Source organism: Macrobrachium nipponense, chromosome 31 (genome assembly GCF_015104395.2).
Source record: "Macrobrachium nipponense isolate FS-2020 chromosome 31, ASM1510439v2, whole genome shotgun sequence".
Lineage (NCBI taxonomy): Eukaryota > Metazoa > Arthropoda > Malacostraca > Decapoda > Palaemonidae > Macrobrachium > Macrobrachium nipponense.
The window spans coordinates 30207903-30215402 of record NC_061093.1 but is presented as its reverse complement, the minus strand read 5'-3'; the positions used below and the strand labels follow the sequence as shown (position 1 = coordinate 30215402).

Sequence of the window (7500 nt, the reverse complement as noted above, 5' to 3'; positions counted from 1 at the left end):
CACTTACTTGATATGCCTAAGGTTACGACCACACAGTCGTCACGATATCGTTACGTAAACAGGTCGATGAAAAGGTGAATGAAAAAATAATGACGTTTGCAGATCATAAGTACAGTGTAATTGTACAAAAACTACACACACAGATGTAACCACATACAAGTAGTACACACACACACGCGCACACACACACACACACACACACATATACTATATATATATATATATATATATATATATATATATATATATATATATATATATATATATATATGATTATAATCACTTTAGCACGTGATTCATTTATCACACATATCCACAGGTGAAAAATAAGAAGCGGGGCGTATGTATGTGTGTGTGTGTGTGTGTGTATGTTATATATATATATATATATATATAATATATATATATATATGTGTGTGTGTGTGTGTGTGTGTGTGTGTGTGTGTGTGGTGTGTGTAGTGTGTGTGATATATATATATATCTATATATATATATATATATATATATATAATATATATATATATATATATATATATATCTCCTTTTGCTACATTTTTTGAATGTAGAAAATATTTTTGAAGATTTGGTGTCGTTTACAGAAACGCGAGCGAACTCGCATACCTGCATGAAAATTTAATGCCACTTATTACGTACTTGTGAAGTAAAACGGACTACATTACAAATACTCTTATGGCGCTATAAAGCAGAATAAAAACTTTAGTAAGTTGTGATTTGTTATGCACTTGACGTCAGAGTATAAGGCGGTAACAGTGGACAGGAATTCCATTTTGAAATAATATATAACCTGTCAAGACCAACGTATTTTGGAATTCATGCTAAAATTAACATTTTTCATCTGCATACAAACTTCGAAAGAAAAATATTCTGAATGATGGCAAATATTTGCATCTTATTTTTTCAAGTAACAAATTAATACTCATGACAGCCATGTAAACAATAAACAAGTAAAAATTTTATTACCTTAATATTTTGAGACAATAAAATAATAAACAAGTAAACATGCGATTACGATATTTTGAGGCAGCAAAATAATAAACAAGTAAACTTTTGATTACGATCAAATTTTGAGATAAGAACATAAAACGAATAAACTTTGATTGTGAAGATATTTTGAGATAAGAACATAAAACGAATAAACTTTGATTGTGAAGATATTTTGAGATAAGAACATAAAACGAATAAACTTTGATTATGAAGATATTTTGAGATAAGAACATAAAACGAACAAACTTTGATTATGAAGATATTTTGAGATAAGAACATAAAACGAATAAACTTTGATTATGAAGATATTTTGAGAATCAAACATAAAACGAATAAACTTTGATTATGAAGATATATTGAGATAAGAGCATAAAACGAATATTGATTATGAAGATATTTTGAGAAAAGAACATAAAACGAATAAACTTTGATTATGAAGATATTTTGAGAATCAAACATAAAACGAATAAACTTTGATTATGAAGATATTTTGAGAAAAGAACATAAAACGAATAAACTTTGATTTATGAAATATTTTGAGATAAGAGCATAAAACGAATATTTATTATAAGATTTTGAAAAGAACATAAAAGAATAAACTTTGATTATGAAGATATTTTGAATCAAACATAAACGAATAAATTTGATTATGAAGATATTTTGAGAAAAGAACATAAAACGAATAAACTTTGATTATGAAATATTTTGAGATAAGAGCATAAAACGAATAAACTTTGATTATGAAGATATTTTGAGAAAAGAACATAAAACGAATAAATTTTGATTATGAAGATATTTTGAGAAAAGAACATAAAACGAATAAACTTTGATTATGAAGATATTTTGAGATAAGAAACACCCGTCACGCAGAACCGCCATATTCACTTGCATAAGACGAACAATTCAAATATAATTTTTCTCTGAAATATTAAGCAGAGTAAAAATGAAATGAGAACTTCTTGGACGAGCGGAGCATATTACATTTACTTTCCTTACATTTACTTAATGACTTCCGGAATGTAATATGCATCAGATAAATGTTCGTATATAGTGCTATTAAAGTAAGAAACAGTGAAAATTAGAGACAAGATCTCACCATGATAATAGAGAATAAAGCGTCTTCTCTTGTATGAACTACCGGATTGAGCTGACACGCGAAACCCTTTTTTGTTACTGTTCTGGGTTCTTAATCTGATAATGAAAAGGGAATGGGAAACTGAAAGGAAGAGTCCCTCTCCTTTTTTTAAAGGAAGATAGAGTTTTACAGATTTAAATGATTAATAAGTGTAAGAAAGATGTGACGCCGGCTCTTCTCTGGAAAGATTCGGCGAATGAGCCATTGCAAGAATACACTCAATTGCAATAATTTCCTAAAGAGAATGTTTTTTTATTCGTTTAAACTATATAAAACACAGTTTTAAAAAGTATAATTCATGCATTTTACTGTACCGAATAATCCAGATAAAAATGTTCTAGTTTTTTTTAAATATAAAATTATATGGATTATACAGCCAATGACTAATTAAGATTACTTTTATTATTTGTTCGTTGGGGAAATAAAAAAAAAGAATTACACAAATACATCAGATAATCCTCAGTGGAACCCCCTATTCAGTTTACAATTCAACCTTTGGAAAAGGTTAATCCACAATTCTGATACGCTATCTACCAGCAAAATTCTGATTTTTTTTTTACCTGACGTTAAATACCCCTTATCGATTTTGTCTAACCGAATTGTGACCGCGGGAAACCCATGATCAGCACTAATAATAGGTTACAATGATATCATCTGCGGATTTTAACAGACTGGCAAAACCAATTAACTAGTTAGGAAAACTATCAAACGCGCTCAACCGGCTACATCCAACAACTCTGTCTGAAATAGGAGAATTTAGTTAACAAACTGACACACTTGCTTGATTGATGTTCACGAACAGGTGACAAAACGGTCTCCCTTCCCTCGGCGTTTCATACAAAAACGAGCCTATTTTCCGATGTCCGTCTCTTTCATAAAACATCAGCGTACCTCTAGGAATACGGCAAAGGAAAAGAGAAAGAGAGAGAGAGAAAAAAAAACATGAATGATTGCGAGCCTTTGATGAAATACATTCGACGGAGTAATGCCCTTGAAAGGAAAATTTCCCGGAATATTCGAGAAACAACATTGGTTTCATTTTGAAATTACATTTTCTCTTGCCACTGCTCACTAGTGATAAAGTCTCTCTCTCTCTCTCTCTCTCTCTCTCTCTCTCTCTCTCTCTCTCTCTCTCTCTGTCTCTCCAAAGCAGTGAATATATTATTTTTTTCAGCTTTGATTATTTTCAATCGTACATGGAATTATTGAAGAAAAATATGGAAATCAGTAAATAATATTCGCAAAGCAAATAACATACTTTTTCATCTTTCACTATTATCAGTAGCACGTGAAATTATTGAAGAAAAATAAAGAAATCAGCGAATAATATTTGCAAAGCGGTGAATATTTTAAGCGCCGATTGTTTTCAACAGTACCTGAAATTACTGAAGAAAAAAATGAAATGAGTAACTAATATTTACGATAAAGTTTTTAATGGTAGGAGGAACCCATTTCACGGAGATGTTATTTGTTCTAGTTTAATTACATCGGTGTTTACAGCTGACCCATAACCGTCCGTCATCCATTACAAAGCCTTCCTAAAAAATCAATAGCCTAATTATCCGAACGAACACCTCGTTCCCCCATTTTCAATTCCAGATTTTTGAGTGAGGCTTCTACAGTAACTCATTACTCATGCTTCCTTTCCCCCTCTTTATCATTACCCTTCCCCTCTCTTTCCCTCTCAATTTCTCCCTCTCTCTCATTGCCTGACCGCCCTCCTCCCCCCGTATCAATCGCCCCCTTAGCGCCAACCCCCCTCTCCCCGGGGGGGAAACCACCGCCAACCCCCCCACCTCCCCGGACGGCCAACCCCGGCGGCCCCTTTCACTCTCTCCCTTAAAGTCAATATTTGCACTCATGTAGTTCACCGGAGATGCAATTTTCACCCTTGCACCATCACTCCTTTCATTCATTTTTATGCCCCGATAAAATTATTCATAAATATTAGAGCGCTGCCGAGCTGCATTGGCCAGAGGGACTGGAGGCATTTTTGTAAACGCCGCCGTCGCAATATCACGAAGAACTGCCGGGGCGCTTCGCCGACCCGTGACGAATTTCAGTCTCCGCTGAGCTCTCAATCAAACTTTGCTCCATTGACTAGCAATTGCCAATAATAAAAAAAAGAAACAGAAAAAAAACACACAAACATAAAGAGAGGAAATAAAAAGCAAAGCCGAAAAAAATGCAATGTTCTGTTAAAAAAATAGTAATAAAAAAGTAAAAGGTTGGCTGAAATCATTGTATTGTTTCGATATATCATGGGACGCTACCGTGAATAGCTTGCCTGAGGGGAAAACCGATACAAATTGGTAAATACAATAAGAAAAATTTATTCCGCGAGGCTTTAATCTCTCTCTCTCTCTCTCACGATACTGAAAACTATTTGATGCCACAATGCCCACAGGGGTTAGTATGTTGTTGTTGGTACGATAAGGCTATACATTATGGGCGAGTATTTTCTCTCTCTCTCTCTCTCTCTCTCTCTCTCTCTCTCTATCTCTCTCTCTCTCTCTCTTCGAAAATTATTCGATGCTACAGTGCCCAAAGGAGTTGTATGTTGTTGTTGGTACGCTAATGTTTGACGTTATGAGCGAATATTAACCTGAAAGTTTCGTACTCCGCGTGGTATTTGCGTGTATGTTTGTATATGCAAACACACACACACACACACACACACACACATATATATATATATATATATATATATATATATATATATATATATGATATATATATATATACAGTTCTAGATTCTTCAAATAAGATACCGATTAGCATTGAGTTCAATCAACACAAGAAATATAGAAAAAAGCTATATCATAAAGATGGAAAGAACTGAGTTCGTGTGGTCTATTTGGCATCGTAGTGAAATAATCTTCAAGATTTCGATAGTCACTGAAAGGGGAAGTAAGAGATGCTCACAGACGTTCATCAGCTCGCATGGGAATATCTGAGTTTATAAGGGCAATGCACTCAGTTCCTCCTCTTTTTTTCCGTTCGCGCGGTGAGAGATGATCAAAATATTTTGTGACATTTTAGCTAGAAAAGTTGATTTGATGTGAGAGGTAGCAGATCCCGGCTGCTTTACATTCTACCAAAACATCTCCATACGTTGGCATTCTCTCCCATGAAATGGTAACCATGATTGACACAATTCATGACTCGTCTATTTAGCATAGGGTTACTTCAAAGGGGAGGCTCCAACCTCGTCAGTGATCCATGTTTCTCTAAGTTAGGGTCTCTTAGTCTTTTCATAAAACGTCAACATTCTTGTACAGCTGAAGTACCGCGATGTCACACTTTCACTGTCCAGAGGTCTTCGTGTCATGCAATCACTGGAGACTTGTTTCGGCTCTGCTGTAAGTTACTGATTGCGGGAGTCCAATGGAATTGTAGACCAATTAATTTTCCATAATTTTTGTGGGGTTATCGTCCTTCGCTTTCCATGTTATTCAGTTCTAGTTATATTGCTGCTCGCTCTAATCGTTATTATTCCATCACAGTTCTCTAACATATGACCATTCCATTTCATAGAAGCCTGCAGTTCAACCCAGTAACTCTTTCCCTTTTTATTTTCTATAAAAGAAAACTATTGTGCGTCTTTGTCTGTCCGTCCGTCCGCACTTTATTCTGTCCGACCTCAGATCTACAAAATTTACTGAGACTAGTGGGCTGCAAATTAGTATTATGATCATTCACCTTCCAATCATCAAATATCAAATTGTAACCCTCTAACCTCAGTAGTTTTTATTTTATTTACGGTTAAAGTTAGCCGTGGATTGTGGATCTGGCAGCACTTTCCGGAAGCATGGGACGCATCCTCACTCTACCGCATCTGGCGAGGAACTGAAACGCTACCGGTCATAGCTGATGTTTTTATATTGCATTTTATTTGCATTATACGTTGTACAGAAAACTCGATTGCGATGAAGAAACTTCGGCGCATTTTTTACTTGTTTGAATTAACAACATCGAAGACTTAGGCATGAATGGTAAAGAAATTAACAATGAAGAAAAATGTCACAGTGAAGTTACATTAGGTATTTACACTATTTCACATATATATAAGATTAGTACTCGAGTCCAAGATCATTTTACTTCATGACATTTAACACTTTATACGTCTATTAAAAATGAGAGAGCAGAATTATTTCATCACTTAAATGAAAAGTAATTAGCTTGAGGTGTTGATAAACGTACAACAGTACTTCAATCTAGTAATAATCTCTAAAATAATCTCTAAAATCTTTAGCATCAGGATAGAAAAAAGTATAAAAAGTTGTTCAGAGAAGCTACTATTCCTACACCAAAATTAGAAGTAAAGTTATCAATCTGAAAATGTTGAACGCAAAAGAAGTAAATCAAATGCGATGTTTCTCAGCAGTATACCGATAGGCTAAGTAATAATGGGACAAAAGTGTATTGTAAAGTCAACCAAAATCCTGAGATAACACCATAGCCAAAATGATGCTATTAACTGGATATATAGAAAAAATTACATCTGAGAGCTACAGCCATCAAAGATACTTACTCATTCTTTAGCAACGCTCTTTTGTTAAGTTTTGGAAGACTGAAAAAGTAGATGCTAAAAGTTACTAACCTTGGTTTTCGAAATTACGTGACTATCAAGTGACCAAACTTTGACAAGAACAGAAAATACACCAGTCGAAATGCCGGGGTAATCAGAGACAGTACAGGGTAAATGTTGGTGTTGTAATTCTTGAAAATTCGTCGGTACATGTTGATGTTGATACAATATTAAATTCCTCTGTGACGTCATCTCTCCGCTCTTTTCCTTACATAGCTGTAATATGACGCATTTCTTAATAGCATATTTTACTTATTTTCAGATTTTGTATTTACGTTGCCTTATTTTTTTTATGACCCACATATCTGGAAAAATCTGAAGGCAGACGTCTGCATAAAAGTAAGACATCTTAAATCATCATTAATATTGTCTAAAATGACCTCATGTTCAGGTGAATTTTGTAGCAGCATTTTTTTTTCTACAATCTACAGATTTTGAACTAGATAAAAAAAAGTAATAGAATAGGAGACTAACAAAATGCTTTAATAATAATGCGGTTAGATTTTGATAAAACCATATTAATATATGTTTTATGAATTGTACGGTTGCTAGTGTATCGCATTTAATCTTAATGTAAAAGAGCTTCTCATGTAGCTCAGTTTTGAAGAAAAAATGAAAAAGTAATTAATTTTACAATTATTTTAATTGTTCTTTTTATGTATAAAATGTCATTCTAAAAAATTTACCTTTTTTAATTAATCCTTTGTTTTACACTGATGATTACCCATGAAAGAAAAGTACAATAAGCTATATTCAAGGTTATTTCCGT

At 33.6% G+C, this 7500-nt stretch overlaps 1 long non-coding RNA gene across 2 annotated transcripts in view; it reads right to left on the bottom strand.

Moving 5' to 3' along the window:
* Positions 1-7500, bottom strand: part of LOC135206497 (uncharacterized) — a 133249-nt gene that overhangs the window by 8955 nt on the left and 116794 nt on the right. Inside the window, exon 3 of one of the 2 annotated variants that reach the window (XR_010312765.1) lies at positions 6765-6947. The exons of the other annotated variant lie outside the window; for it this stretch is intronic. This is a non-coding gene — a long non-coding RNA (uncharacterized LOC135206497). Of the gene's footprint in view, positions 1-6764; positions 6948-7500 lie in introns of those variants that run through there. 2 annotated transcript variants of the gene reach the window in all.